Source organism: Meles meles, chromosome 18 (genome assembly GCF_922984935.1).
Source record: "Meles meles chromosome 18, mMelMel3.1 paternal haplotype, whole genome shotgun sequence".
Classification (NCBI taxonomy): Eukaryota; Metazoa; Chordata; class Mammalia; order Carnivora; family Mustelidae; genus Meles; species Meles meles.
In genome coordinates, this window is record NC_060083.1 from 55,545,930 (window position 1) to 55,562,658 (window position 16,729).

Consider the following 16,729-nt stretch of genomic DNA (forward strand, 5'->3'; position numbering starts at 1 on the left):
CTTTAAACATTTACTGTTATAAAAATTCCAAATGTACTGATAAATATAAATGTTATGATTTTAAAAAAAATCCATGCCCTCCCTTCTTGCTCTCACGTCCACTTAACCTAATGAAACCCTAGCATTTTTCCAGTTAGTTTCAAATACATTTTTTAAAAATATTGAATAGTAGAGGAAAATTGGGCTGAGAATTTTTTCCTGATCCAGTTTCCGTCTTTCTTAATCTAGAGGTAACTAGTATGTATTCTCACTTTAGTACCATTTTTTTCATGCATGTTTTTATAATTTCTGGGCAGATGTATTTGTTTATGAAAAATATATAGTATGGTATGGAGAAAAATGATCTCCTAATATAGCCCATGTCTCAATCTTTAGAACCTGTGAATATCTTATCTTACACCAAAAATGGATTTTACAAACGCGATTAAAATGAAAAACTTAGTTGATATGATAGAGGCTAAGGACCTTGAAGTGGGGAGTTATCATAGATTGTAAGGGTTGGCCCAGTCCAATAAAGTAGATTCATTCTACTTGGCCACTCAAAGTAGAAAGGAAGGCAGAGGACAGGATCAGAGAAATGCAACACGAAAAGAACACAATCTGCCATCATTGGCTTTGTATAATATGGCCAATGAGGTTTGAGAAAGGAGAAAGAACCAAAGGAAGGAAGTGTCATCCAGATGCCAAGATGTAAAGCCTCAGTTTACCGCTAACCAGAAAACAGAAGCCTTAGCCCTCCACCTGCACGGGACAGAAACTGTTAACAAGCTCCATGAGCAAGTTAACGAGTCTCCACTACAGCCTCCAGAAACAAACACAAGTTGCCGTGCTAACACCTTGATTTTAGTTCCGCGAGACCTACACTGGACTTCTGACTTACAAAATTAATTAATTTATATTGTTTTAAGCCACTCAACTTGTGATAACTTGTGATAACACAAAAAACGAATCCATATTGTAGTGTTTGTGTTCTAATGCTATAAAAAAGTATACATCCTTCTGCTTTACATTTTGGGGATTAACCAAGATCAAGAGATGTAGCTCTCTTTAATTTACCGTACATTTTATGATGTTTTGTAAATATCTACAACTGAATTCCTATACTACTTATTGAGATTTACTTTTTTCCTGAATTTTTTACTGTTAATTTTTAGAAGGTTTTTTTTTTCCCCCCAGCTTTACTAAGGTGCGATTGACAAATAAAAATTGTTTCTTGAGATTGCACGACATGATTTTTGGAGTACACTATGGTATTTTAATCTACATACACACTGTGAGATAATCAGCACAACCAAGTTAATTAACACATCTATCACTTCACATAATTACTATTTGCGTTCTTGCAGGGGGGAAACAAAACCTCTCTCTCAGCAATTTTCAGTTATATAATAGAACAGTATTAAGTACAGCCATCTCCTTATGTTTTATGGCTGAATAATATGTATATGTGTATGTATATACCCCGTTTTCTTTATCCATTAATCCACCAGTGGATACCTAGGTTGTTCCTGTATCTTGGCTCTTGTAAATAATGCTGCAGTGAAAATGGGACAGCCGGTGTACCTTCCAGAAACTGTTTTTTTTCCTTCATATGTATACACACACACACACACACACACACACACACAAAAGGGAGACTGCTGAATTACATGTTAGTTCTAGTTTTTAATTTTTTGAGGAATTTTCATAGTAGACTTTTTACCATCTATAATTCTGAAGTGAACTATTAAAACTTCTTTGTTTACTTACGCATGATTTTCTGTTAATTATACCTACAAGTGAAATTTCTGAGTCACACAGTTTATTGTGGATCGTGAGCTTCACCAATTATTGCTACTTTGCTCTTCAAAGTGATCGTAACAATTTATAATCCCGTTGTTGATGGATGGGAGTCTGTTAGTCTTCCTCGTTGCCAACATTTGAATTTTGTCAAATAATTATTATTGACCATCTGATGAATATGAAAAGGAATCTCCTTGTATTTTCAATTTGCAATTCTCTGATTATTGGTGAGGTTAGTTAAGAAGACTTTGGGTTCCTTTTTCACTGAATTTCTTGTTTATTATCTCATTTTGCTACTGGGTCATTTTTCCCTTTCTTATTGATTTTCAGTTATTTATAAATTCAGGATGTTAATTCATTGTGATTTATAACTTCTAATTATGTGGATTTTCTTTTTATGTTATTAATAGTGCCTTTTCCTGAAATTGTGGTTTACATTTAAAATAGTCGTATTTATTTTATTTCTTTTTTTAAAGACTTTATTTATTTATTTGAGAGAGAGAAAGTACAGAGGGAGTGGGAGAAGCAGGCTCCCACTGAGTGGAGAGCCCAATGCGGCCTCCATCCCAGGACCCTGAGATCATGACCTGAGTCAAAGGCAGACACTTAATCAACTAAGCCACTCAAGCGCCTCTAAAATAGTTGTATTTATTAATCTTTTAAAATTATGGGGGTTTTCTTGTTTAAGAAATTCTAACCTGGGGGGCGCCTGGGTGGCTCAGTGGGTTAAAGCCTCTGCCTTCGGCTCAGGTCATGATCTCAGGGTCCTGGGATCGAGTCTCACATCGGGCTCTCTGCTCTGCAGGGAGCCTGCTTCCTCCTCTCTCTCTCTGCCTGCCTCTCTACCTAGTTGTGATTTCCCTCTGTCAAATAAATAAAATATTTTAAAAAACAAAAAAAGAAAACAAAAAAAAAAAGAAATTCTAACCTGAGATTATAGATGTTCCCTTTCGATTTTGTTTTACATGTTCAAGTGCTTCATCTATCTGTAAGTGATTTTTGTATTCAGTATATACATATTTTTTCCCAGATCAATCAACCTAGCACCACTTCCTACACACTGATTTTTTTCACCAACCAGTTTTAGTGCAACTCTGTGACAAATCAAGTTTCTGTACAAGTGGTGGACCTTTTTCTGGGCTTTCTGCTTTGCTAGTTTGTCTTTCTCATGTGCAAATGTCAAATAGCCTCAATTACTACAATGTTAGCATATCTTGGTATCTGTTGTGTGTTTCCATTTTGTTATTCTTTTTTCAAAATTAAGCTTGTTATTCTTGACCCTTTTGGTGTTTCATAGGAATTCTGGGAACTACTTGTCAAGTTTTATAATAAATTATATTGGTATTTTAGTTGGAATTGCAATTAATTTATTAGTTAATTGAAGAAAAGTCACTCCTTTATTACACTATTGAATATTCCCACTCATGAACATGGTATATTTTGTCATTTGGTTAACTTATTTTGCTACATTTATCCCTAGATACATTATGTATTATTTTCTCATTGTTTACTGCAGGTATATAAAAATACTCAAGATTTTTGTTGAGCATTTACCTGGCAACCTTGATGAGGGAACAGAAGGCTGGCTGAGGAGAAAGCAAAAGGCTGACACCCTGAATCCTTCCCCCACCCCCACTCCTGGGTGGGACATATGTGACATTCTTTAAGGACTCTCCCAACTATCTTAACATTAATACCTTGCTAAGAAGGGAAAAAGGACCTTGGCAATGGCAAGGCCTCTGGTATCTGGGATCTTATAGGTCCTCTTTAGCACATGAAAGTTCTATCGAAAGCTCCCTTTTCCTTACCTCCCCCAACCCTGTTGTACATAACCTACCACCCCTCACAACCCCAGGACAGCAACTCTTTCTGCCCACTGGTCCTGTCCCCATGCTTTAATAAATCACCTTTTTGCACCAGAGACATCATAAGAATTCTTTCTTAGCCGTCAGCTCCGGACCTCACTTACATTCTAAAACTTCATCAACCTTACTAAATTTTTATAAATTCTAACAGTTTACTGAATCACTGGATTTTTTCTAGTAGATAGTCATATTGAAATGAGCTACCATAATCCTTATGCCTTTTGTTTTCAATTTTATTACTTCATTTTAAACAGTAGTTCAATGTTGAAAACAAGGATGCTAACAGGGATCCTTGTTATGGTCCTGAGTTGAAATTAACAGGTTTTTCCTTTGTCTTACAGTTCTTAAATGTATGTATTTTCTTTTATTTTTCACTGTTCATGGAAAAGGTACATAAGTTACAAATAAGCATTTTCTTAAAATGTAGTAAAATTCGTCTATAAACCAGTTTTATTTGGGGGAAGGGTGGTGGTGGTGAATATTTTTGTTTGCTGATTCCATTTCCCAATTTAATATTAATTTATACAAGTATCTACTTTGTAATGAATTCAGTTGGGTAATTTTTTTTCCCCAAATATTACCCACACCATATAAGCTTTAAATTATACAGGCACCATCACTGTTTTAAAAAATATTTATAATGAATCTTTGACAAATACAAGCTGCAAATATAGACATTACATTCTTGGGGCATCTTCCCTCTCTCTCTCAAAATTCATGTATTGCTCTAAATTGTCCTTTCATACGGACTTCTCTCCTGAGCTTTCATGCAGTGTTTTCAATTGTATCACAAATACATTAAATCTAGCTAGACTTCCATTACCCAAATGCAACATTTCTAAGATTAAACTCACTGCTACCACCGCCACCACCATCCCCGGAGCACCTGCCCCTGAGCCAGGTCACTGATCATCCTAAGACAGTCCGTGTAGCCATTCAGACTCTAATAGCTGAATTCACTCTTTACCTTCTCTACCCAGTCTCCAGAATTATGGAATCATCACAGTGTCTCCCACATTCGTGTTTCTTTCCATTCCCATTCTATGACCCCCAAAACAGCGTCTTAGCACCGCATTTTCTGAACCATGGCAGCCTTTGAGTTTTCCATACTGTTTCCATACAGTCCCCTTTTCTAATACACCTGCTCATCACCCCCACATTAATCTTATATGTTTGTAAATAAGCTTTTTTGGGGGAGAGTTGCACAAATTTTATGGTTTACAGAGCACATGTGAAATAGAAGAGGCATCAGGGGCTCCATCTTTTTCAAATGCAAAACTGAAGTTTCAGATTCCTCTTGATTTTCTGAGACAATTAAAATCAACACAAGATGGAGTTTATTCCTCTCATAATTCACAACCCTGACCTCTCTCAGTTCTCTTATGGCATTATCTCTTTTGCCATTGTCTCACATAATCTCAAATTCTGGGCTCTGGTGAATAAGATGCCTGAAAAATGCTGCACTGATACCAACAGAGAAACACAGCTCTGAGGGACTCTTGCTGGGGCCGGGCGGGGGTGGGTGGGTAGGGTAGGCACTTCCGTTGCGTTGTCTCACTGAGAAAGAAACCACATCCCGAACAAACTTCTTCCACCTTTAGTCATGAAAAATACATGTCCACCCAGAAAGTTAACACAGGGTTAACCTGGGAGAAACTTTAGCACCAGCAATTTTAATAGGAAGACAACTGAAAATAAAGAGATGGATCTTGCCTGCTCCTACTGTTTACTTCTGAAAAGAGGTGAAAGAAAAATAATGAAAACACCTACTCTTGGTGAAGTTACCCTCACCTCCCCCCCACACACATGTACTTAATTGGTTTCATGATTTATACAGTGTTCTTTTAACTCCTTTTCTACGACCCTTACAAGCTTACGAATATTAATCATTCTCCAGGGTCAGTTCTAGGGATTAGAGCCGGCCACTGCGCATCTCCACAAGCAGGTGACGGCCGATGAAAATGCGCTCTGCTTCTCCTTCCCCCCGCCCGCAGCTGTTCGTACACCACATTCTGATCTCTAAGGGAAAGGAATCAAACAGACAAACCAAATAAAAAGAAAAGATAAAAATCCTTTTTTGGAAAGATCAAGTCTATGAAAAGCTCTCCCAGAGAACGAGTACGTTTTCATACATGGACTCCAGTTCAAGAAATCAGAGGATAATCTTCCTACCCAAGTGATGGAAATCAAGAAAGCGATACCTGAGAACCCACTAAAGTGGGCCAAAGAGCCAGCTGTTCCTGGCAGTGATATACACTGACTATGACCAAGCGTCTCTCAGTTTACATACTTGTTCCACTCTCACTTTAAACGTAATCCAGAAGGGTGCCTTTGTGCTCCAGATTAACTCTAGTAGGTGGATGGACGAAACAAAGGCAATGGATAGACAAAACTGCAAAGCAAGCAGGTGTGTGCTATTTAAAGAAGTCATTTATGTTCTCTCTCAGTCAAAAAAAAATAAAATAAAAAAAAAGATTCCTACTTTTCCCCAGCTTGCCAGCCAAACATGTAAAACATATTTTCTTTTCCTCAGTAAAATCAGAAGTTTAGAACCATCTCAGATATGAGAATACAGACCGACCCTCTTACATGCTTGAAGGGCAGCAGTTGAGGGAATCATCTAGGTAACGCCCGGCGTCGGTCAGAACAAACAAGGTTATGCCGCAGTAACAGACAACCCCAACATTCTGTAGGTGAAGAAGGAAGAAAGTGGATTTGGTGCTCATTCTACATATTGTGTGGAGAACTGGCTGTCAGGAGAATTTGCACATCGAAAACTAAACTGAGATGCAGGGTAAAGGATGCTCCATCTCAACATATACTTCTAGGACCACACTGGCAGGGGAAGGTAATACTCCATATTATCCTGGAGCTCGTAAAACTTCTGCCTAGAAGTGATACTCATGACATTCATTCCTATTTCATAGCTTAAATTCAGAAGGAGTGAGTACATGCAATCTTCTCATATGCCAAGAAAGGAGAAGAACTAGGCTTACCGACCTCATCCCACTTCATAAAAGTTCTTTAAGTCCTACGTTCACTATTAGCCTCACCCAAAATACCAATACTGACTGTGTATAAAGGCCACTCTAAAGAGAATAGACAGATGGGTGTGAATACTACATACCACAAAAGTATCTCCTAAAATGATTCAGGAAATAGAAACATGGCTGATATCCAATTCTATTTTATTTAGTCTTTTGCTTGGATTTTCTTTCTTCCTTCCTTTTCAATCAATCAACAAACCTCTTCTTAGTCTATACTCTTGAGGTTTTCTTTCTCATATTTTTAAGATATTTCTGCTTTCAATCTCCTACTGTTACCTTATGAATTTTTTAGAACAAAGTGATATATTCAGTAAATTCTCTTGAGGTATTTTCAAAGCTTTAAAAGCCTTAATGACATTAATTCAATAATTTTTTTCCACTCTAAATCATTCGAAACTTAATCAGTTTCGAGCCTTGACTATGCTAAGGCAAAGAAAATAATTCCTGTCTGTGTAGAATTAAAACTCCTCTTGGAGAAACAGCACATAAACAATGAATGACCAGAAGGAAAAAATAATAAGGAAAAGGCCCAATATGATATTGCTTCAAGTCTCTATGGTTAATATTAGCCACTGGCATATTCTTAAACCCTCACTGATCACATGTGGACAGAAACAGTGTTTTAAGAGGTGACAAAATGGGTTCTTCTGAAGCTTCCTGCTGATGCTAATGAAAACTCTAAGAGTTATGTCAACCCATGCAGAGTGAAACAAAGACTTTAGAGGTAGGGAAAGTACTTTGCTCAGAGAAAGGGAAGAAATATTATATTTTGTTTCAATTATCTACATAGAAGCAAAAATGAATTTTTGTTGTTGTTGTTTTTACTTAGTTATCACAGATAATCAAGCTAACCATGCTAAATTAATCAGAACTGTTAGCTCTATCCTTTTGTGCATAAATTAAAACACCTGGACCCGGACTTTCTTTTTATTTCCTTATACAGCTACAAGTTGTTACCTTTAGTCCTTTACCTGAATCATGTTCCAAAACTGTGTGTGTGTGCGTGTGTGTGTGCATGTGCGTGTGTGTGTGTTTGTGCATGTGTGTGCCTGCATGTGTGTGTGTGTGTTTGTGTGTGTGTGATTTTTTGAAATTCTTCATCCACCCTCTGGAGTCCCCCGCGGTGACTGGCTGCCTGGCCTGTTATTATTGCTTCACTTAAGGCTCGGAGGACCATGTGATTTGGCTGCTTCCAGAAAAATGAATTTGCTGCAAAAACAATTTTTTCTTTTTATTCTGACATGGGCATGAGAGGCTGTCTGAGTAGCTGAAAGAACCATCTCATATATCTTGCTGGCATTTGTCAGCAGCTACAAAAAACGTAAAGCTTTCGTTCCCCACAACCTTCAAGCGAAGAACCCCTGGTGAAGATGTAACCGTTCATGTTAGTGTATCACAACCGCATCTCCGTTTGGCTGTTTCGTTCTTCGGAGCATGCTCTCATGGAACTAGAAGTCAGAATTTATGATGTACAAGGTAAGATTGGAAAATGAGGTGTGAAAAGATGTAAGGTACCTGAGGCCACGCTGTCAGGCCTTCCAGTTTCAAGGTCCACTTTATGGCTCTGCTTATCTACTGCATATATTAACAGAGGCCATTAGATTATAACTACCTATGAGCCTCCTTCAGAGCTGTGCACCGCCACCATCTGTCACAGCAGTGGGTAAAAGTAACACTACATTGCAAGGAAACCTGAACCAACATGTTTTCATTAAGATCCAAAATGAAATCTGGGACATACTACATTAGTGGATATGTCTTTTTTGGTTCTTTTAAAATTAGAGAGGTACCATTTCTTTTGGAAGAATAAAAATACTATTACTAAATGCAGAGTCTCACTATGATTTTGTTTGTTTGTTTTTAAGTAAGCTCCATGCCCAACATGGCGCCCAACATGGGGCATGAACTCATGACTGGAGATCAAGACCTGAGATCAAGAGTCAGACACCTAACTTACTGAGCCACTCACGCGCCCTGCACTATGGTCCTTTCTAGGTTATTCTATTTCATTCCAAATAGGCAATATTTTCATAATCACCACCATTCTGAAACAGACATTTAATAAAGTTCAAAATGTTATGGTAGCACAGTAAGCACTGGGAGCACAAGCACATGGCCCCCTAGGAGCTGATAACCTAGGTTCAGTCTGACATCAAAACCTGTGTATGACGATGACTGGGGGTAAAGTATAGTGTTTAAGTAGTAATGGAGTTTTCTGAGATTATCAACCTCACCAGTCTGGTTTTCTACACATACCACCATCCTCCTTGTTACTGCCTTTTTACCTAACTTCCAAAATGCTTCAATTATTAAGGACATGCCTGCTTACACCCAGGTCAGTCATCATCATTTTCTGTAACTTTTTAAAATTCCTCTTCTAAAAACAGAAGCCGAAGTGAGGAGAAAAGGCTTAGTGTTTCTGCAAACTATCCATAATAGAACTGCCCATTCTTTAAACTGTCCCTCATTAGAGAAAGAAAGAAAGAAAGAGAGAGAGGGAGAGAGATAGAAAGAGAGGGAGAGAGAGAGAAGAAGGAGGAGGAGGAGGAGGAGGAGGAGGAGGAGGGAAAGAAGGAAGGAAAGCAGAAAGTAAGTCTTTACAACTGCTTTCTCTCCATGTTCTTGCCTGTTCACACATGATCTGAGAAGCCTTTTACAAATCACTTTACTGACCCTGGCTTTTTGACAACACAAGATCAAAGCCTCTCCAGCTTTGGAGTAACTTTTCTGCATAAATAAGTACACCACTGGTACACTTTGGGGCTATATAAAGAACCTTTGGCTTAGCAGTAAAACTGAGTTATTTTTACAGAAGGGGATGTCAAGGGCTGGGGCCAAAGACTTGGGATATTACAATAGACCAAAAGCAAACAAAAACCCCCAACTTTCAGCCAAGGTCTTTGTGATATTTATGTTTAAAGCCTATACCAGCAGGATGACACATATGAGGTTTTTCCAAGTGAAGTACATCAGTTCTCAGTAGAAGGCTCGAGCCAGTAGATCAATGTTCTATCCTTCTCTTCATCATTTATGGGATCCCTGTTCACCTCAGTGTTATCTGAGAACTGAAAATGTGCGACATAAATCTTTGCTGGTCTTTTAACATGAGACTTCAATTGACTGTCTCAAGGGAGACTGTCACTAGATGGATTCCATTCAGGAACCTCAAATATTGGTGAACTAAAGAATATAAGTCATATTCATCCTCAGAGTATGAAGAAATCTTTTCTAAGCATGATTCTTCTTCATTGGGGGTACAAACTTTCTTTCATAATTGCTAACTGTGTTTAGTTTTATTCTTGCAAGAACCAAATTTTTAGTGAAATGGAAGCCAGTATCTTTGTGGTTCTCTCATCCTTCCTCTCTGTTCCTCCTGTCACCAGCACCTCCATGCCTCTGCAGCACATACTCATAAAAGTTTTATCATTTTATATGTGTTATTTCCTAGCAGTGTTTGGGCATGTATTATTTTCTGCACAAAAGGGTACATTTCCTGAATATCAAACTCACATTTAGAATCTACTCATCTGTTGCTTTCTAAAATGCCTTCCAAAAAAAAGTACATCTAAAATAAGGGTTGATGGGGCACCTGGGTGGCTCCATCGATTAAGCATCTGACTTCAGCTCAGGTCATAATTCTGGGGCCTGGGATGAATCGCCACATGAGGCTCCCTGCTCGGTGGGGATTCTGCTCCTCCCTCTTCCCCATCCCCTTCCCCACTCATGCTTTCTCTCCCTCTCTCAAATAAATAAATAAAATCTTTAAAAATTGTTGACTATAATGTGAATAAAGTTGGCTTTTAAAAATATTTTGACCTACTCCTTCCTTTAAAAAAAAAAACCAAAAGACCATAAGCCTCTATTGTCCCTGGACAGAATATTAAGCCTTTCATATTTTATTCTTAACTCTTTTTATACTCATTTTCCCATGCTGTGGACTGGATGTTTGGGTCCCCTCAATATTCAAATGTTGAAATCTTAAACCTTAATGCGATGGTATTAGGAGGTGGAGGTCTTCGGGAGGTCATGAAGTCGTGAGGGCAGAGCCGTCAGGAGTCCAGTTAGTGGCCCAGAAAGTTCCCTCATTCCTGCAGCCCTGTGAAGACACGGTGAGGAGACAGGAATCTACGAGCCAGACACTGCATCTGCCAGCACCTTCATCAAGGACGTCCCAGTCCTCAGAACTATTACAAATAGAGTTTGCTGTTTAAGCCACTCTGTCTGTGGTATTTGTCATAGCTGCCTAAACAGACGAAGACATCCCAGAATCCCACAATATGTTGTGTGTTCCTACCAACCCAAAAGTCTTCCTATTCCCCAACAGACAATATTTTGTAACTCTGAAAGATTCTCCTATCTTCTTCTTGTGAACTTGATAGGGCAGATGTTACTTCCTCAAGTACTTGTGAAGGTTCCCCAATCTTAAGTGACACTGTAACCATCTCTACCATATTAACTCTTCTCTCTCTCTCTCTCTCTCACACACACACACACACACACACATACACACACACATACACACACACACACACACACACACTATACAAAATTTCTTGAACATAGATAGTATCCTTTATTCCTATGTCTAATTAAGCACACAGCACAGTACCTGGAAACTTATCAGGTATTAAAGATACATAATAATATGTATCTGTGGAATGAAAGAATGAATAGAATTGGTAAGAATTTAAAGACTAACAGAAGATGGACCTGATTTTGAATTCTGTTTTATCCACTTTTAGCTTTTGATTTGGGGCAAGTTCCTTGCCCTTCTAAAGATAGTTGTTTTTTTTTTTTTACCTCTAAAACGGAGTCATGGTACTATCATTTTTAACCCAGGATGTTCCAACAAAGCAACTGGCATATAGCAGAAGTTCAAAGTTTTTTTTTCCTTTCATAATAGGGGGGTGATAAAGGTTATGTAAAATAAATCATGGGGGGGTACTTGGGTGGCTCAGTTGGTTTAGCAGCCGACTCTTGATTTCAGCTCAGATTATGATCTCAGGGTCCCGGGATCAAGCCCCATATCAGGCTTCTCACTCAGTGAGGGAAAGTCTGCTTGAGAGTCTCTCCCTCACCCTCTGCTCCTCCCTCAGCACGTGCTCTCTCAAATGAACAAATAAATCTTGAAAAAGAAATTCATGGAACACTTGACAGTGTCTAGAAGATAAGGAAGAAATTGAAGAAGAGGATGGGAAGGAGGAAAAGATGGAGAAGAAGGAATCAAAGGAAAGCAAGGAAGAAATGGTGGTTAAGTATAGCCACACCAAAAGTGAATGGAGAAGCAAGGATAACGTAGATAAAATTCAACTAATCAAGTGGTAATTCTTACCAGGAGCCTTCACTGGGTTGTGTGGGAGGGGAAAAAAGAAATAGTGACAGGAAACAGAGTTGTCAAATCCCTATTAAGTCCAGTCGTCCATTCTTATATCTTTCCAACTATCACAGACATTCAGAAGATAAAGAATAGATGGGAGTATAAAAAGATAAATAGTTATAATATTAAGCAATAAGTGTATGAGAGATTTTTTTGTGTGTCTTCAAATATTTTAACAATAAATTAAAAAATAATTGAGAAATACCACTCTTATGGTGTGTTCCACTGGGCGGGATGCCTACAGTGAGGGTAAAACATCAAAGCAGTATCCCTAAGACACTGAGAGTGAGAAGAACTTGAAAAAGCTTGATATAGAGTAATTTTTATTTTAATTGCCACAGTATATTGTCATCACCATTGTGGGCATGATTTAAAGAGGAAGGAATGAGTGGGGCTTTCCAGAGAGTCAAATTTCATTAACCAAAACAATTTCTGAATCAATTTTTATACTAACATCAAAGCCACTTAAAATAAATGAGGTCTCATAAACAAACTCTTACCTGAACCACCAAGGGGACTTTGGGGTGAGGATGGGGAATGTGGTTCGGAGCTCATACCCCAGGGAAGGGTGGAGAAGAAAGAGAAAGGAGTCTCCTTTAAACTTCTGAATAATCTTTATCCCCAAATAAGTGAAACTTTGTTAATATGGGCTAGGGGTCTCCGGCAGTAGCTAGAGGTACTTCCTTAGATATTAGGGGGAGTCAGTATAAACCCTCCAAATGTCTCAACACTGTGTGCGCAGAGCAGTGTTCTTATTGCTCAGGAGGTTCTGAACAGAGCTCCTCTGAACACTCACACATACATAAAAACACACATGCACATACACACAAAACGAATGAAAATTTCTCCCGGACCCCCTCCACTCCCACAAATCAGTGATAAACAAATATTAGTACCAATGATTCTGGAATTACAAATACCATTAAGTCATTTTGATGTCACTAGAGATCAAGAGTGGAAACAAGACGGAGAGACGAGTGGTTTTAAGAATTCTAATGGCCTCTAAGGTATCTGTTTATTTCAAGTACTGCAAACGCTAAAAAGAAACTTCTTTAGAAGAAATGTTTCCAAAGTATTTTTTCATACAAAAATAAACCAAAATATCACTTCATTGTAAAAGCTGCTATGTACACATATGTGCACTTGATCCCTACACGTGCGACAAGCCTGGAGGAACTTTATATATATGTTCCTTGGTACTATTATCATGTTTCACCCCAGGATGCTCCAAGAAAGTGATTGGCACACAGTACAAGTTCAAAGTTGTTTTTTTTTTTCTTTTTCTTTTCAATGTACCTGAGCTGTAACTGGAGTGGGTATATGTACCCACATACATAAAGTTATTGAAGTCATTATAAAAGTGATTAATACCCCCTCAGAGATCATTCAGTTTCCAAAGTATTTGCCAGAGTGAGTGGGCCCTGAGACCACTGGAGAGCTGAGGGCCGGATAAGGTCCAGTTTCCATCTCCCTGTCACAGGCCCACACACTATTATTATTTACTGAAGGCCAGTGATTTACTTGGCACGGCACGGCTCGCAGGGGAAAGCTATGTCTCTGCCTAGTGGGGTTTGAAGAACAAGGTTTGTAAGACATAAAAGACAAGTAAGAACTGGCAAGACTGAGGAGGAATCTAAGCCTGTGGCTTAAAATACCATTAAAATAATCATTAAAACCAGCCGTCTAACGCACCCCATGATCTAGGCCAAAAACAGAGAAAATGTAAGATTTTTTCACCCTGTATCCACAGGCCCTCTTTGTAATTGGTAGGCATGAAGGAAGGGAAGGATAAAATCCTTCCTAGACATTCTAGGAGAGAGTAGTATGGTTTTAAGTATTGTTATTATATATTATATGCCCGCAGTGTTGTGGCTAACGTAGGGTTATATACAAGAGTGATACACTGTTGAAATACTTTCAGCAGACAAAGCAATATTCTCATGTTGCCTGGGATGTAACTTGTAAAGACTATCACTTATCTAAGAACGCCAAAGCCCAAGATGACATCCCATAATATACCATGTAAGGGTCATGGATGACTTCATCATCCCAAGAAAGCCATATCCTCCAAATGTTAATTCCACAACTATGGAAAGCATGTAAGTTTTCCTCTGAGAAGATGTCAGGATGTATGGTAGGCAAAATAATAACTCCCAAAGATGTGCATGGTTTAATCCCCAGAAACTGTAACTATATTACATTAAATGGCAAGAGGATCCTTGTAAACATGATTAAGGATCTGAATATGGGAAAATTATCCTCAGTGTCCTGACAATGGGGAGTCATGAAGGACAGGGTCATAGTACACACAAGGAAGGAAGCATAGGCTGACGTCCTGTGAGAAAGGGATCATATGTGAGGAATAGAGGAGACCTCTAGAAGCTAGAAAAGTTAGGGGAATGATTCCTCCCTCAAACCTTTCGAATGGATGCAGTCCTGTCGAAACCCTGATTTTAGGACTTCTGACTTCCAGAGAAGCAAGAGAATATATGTGTTTTGTTCTAAACACTAATGTTATGGGACTTTGTTATAGCAGCAACAGGAGACAAACACAGAGGGATTTTTTTTTTTTTAATCATTCTTTAAAATGATCTTGGTAATAATAGGCATTCCTAAGGTTCTGCTGCATATTCTGAATGCTTCAGCAGCTAGAGGCACTTTCATAGCAAACAGGTCTTCCACATTTTCCAAGAACACATCAACCTGTGACTATAAGCTATGCTAACAATAGTATTTCTGTGTTTAAGACACTACCTATAGAAGTTCTGGGAAAGTAGCACTTCTCTCTCCCAAATGGCTCGGTACTCTCTCAGAACACTCCAGGAAATGTGCCTCATATTATAGAAGCTTGGTTTAACATTCAAAAAATTAGTCATCCAAGTTCATCGTATTAACAGAATAAAGGAGAAATACCATATGATCATCACAACAAATGCAGAAAATAAAATGGACAAAATCTGACACCTATTCATGATGCAAACTTTCAGAAATAAGGAACAGAAGGAAATTTTTCCAGCCAGTATCAGGCTTTGATGAAAAAACAAGCTAACATTATACTAACACTATATTTAAGAGGCAATCAAAGATGCAATGCTTTCCCAAAGAGACTGGGAACAAGGAAAACAGTTTCTACTCTCACTATTTTTTTAAAAAAATTTGCTGAAGATCCTAACTCACTAAAATGAGAAAAAGAAACAAAAGGCATGTATATTGTAAAGAAAGAAATAAGACTATCTTTATTTAGAGAAGGCCATCATCTAGCTAAATAGTCCAAATAATTCATAAAACAAGCTAGAAGCTACTAGGCAAGTTTATCAAGGTCATGCATAAAAAAATTAATATACAAATATAAACTCATTTTCTATATAGCAGCAATAAACCATTGTAACTAAAATAAAAATAGCATTTTGATTGCAATTAAATTTCTAAGTATAAATTTCACAATATATGTGTAAGACCTGTACACTGAAAACTATAAAACATTGCATAAAGAAACTACAAAACAGTACTTAGATATAAATAATTATAACATGGTTATAAATTGAAAGATTCAAGATTGTTAAAATGTTTATAATTTTACCTATAAAGTTAAAGCAATCCCAATCAAAATTACAGTGGGCATGTTTTAGAAACTGACAAATCAATTCTAAAATTTATATGGGTATTTAATTAACCTGGAAGAGCAATTCAGTGGGAGAAAGGATAGTCTTCAAAAAAAAAAAAAAAAAAGATTTTATTTATTTACTTGACACAGAGAAAGAGAGATCACAAGTAGGCAGAGAGGCAGGCAGAGAGAGAGGGGGAAGCAGGCTCCCCACTGAGCAGAGAGCCCAATGCAGGGCCTGATCCCAGGACCCTGAGATCATGACCTCAGCCTAAGGCAGAGGCTTAACCCACTGAGCCACCCAGGCGCCCCAAGGATTGTCTTTTATACAAAGAATGTTAAGAACAAATGTTTATCCATATTAAAAAAATAATAAACCTTGACTCTTACCTTTCATCATGTAAATATTACCTTGAAATGCATCATAGAACTAAAGATAAAAATTCAAAATATAAAACCTTAAAAAGAAAGCACAGGAGAAACTCAACAACCTTGGAATAGGTTAGGATTTCTTAGATAAGTCACAACACTTTGAAAGATAACTGATAAGAGAATAAAATAGCAAACTGGAAGAAAATATTTGCAATCTATATATCTGACATAGGAATTCTACCTAAAATGCAAAGAGTCCATGAAACTCAATTGCATATCAAATAATCCTATAAAAACCATCAAACACTATTCTAAAAACTATCAGGCACTTCACAAAAGGAGGTATACAAATAGCCAATAAACACCTAATAATAGGTTCAGCATTATTACTCTTTGAGGTAATGAAGTTAAATCTACTGACTAAAATTAAAAAGAATCTCAACACCAAGACTTGGCAAGTATGTGGATAATTGCTACTCTTACATACTGCCAGTGGGATTGAAAAAACAGTACAATTACTTTGGAAACAGCTTGTCAGTTACTTCTTTTTTTTTTTTTAAAGATTTTACTTATTTATTTGACAGAGAGAGAGATCACAAGTAGGCAGAGAGGCAGGCAGAGAGAGAGGAAGAAGCAGGCTCCCTGCAGAGCAGAGAGCCCAATGTGGGGCTCGATCCCAGGA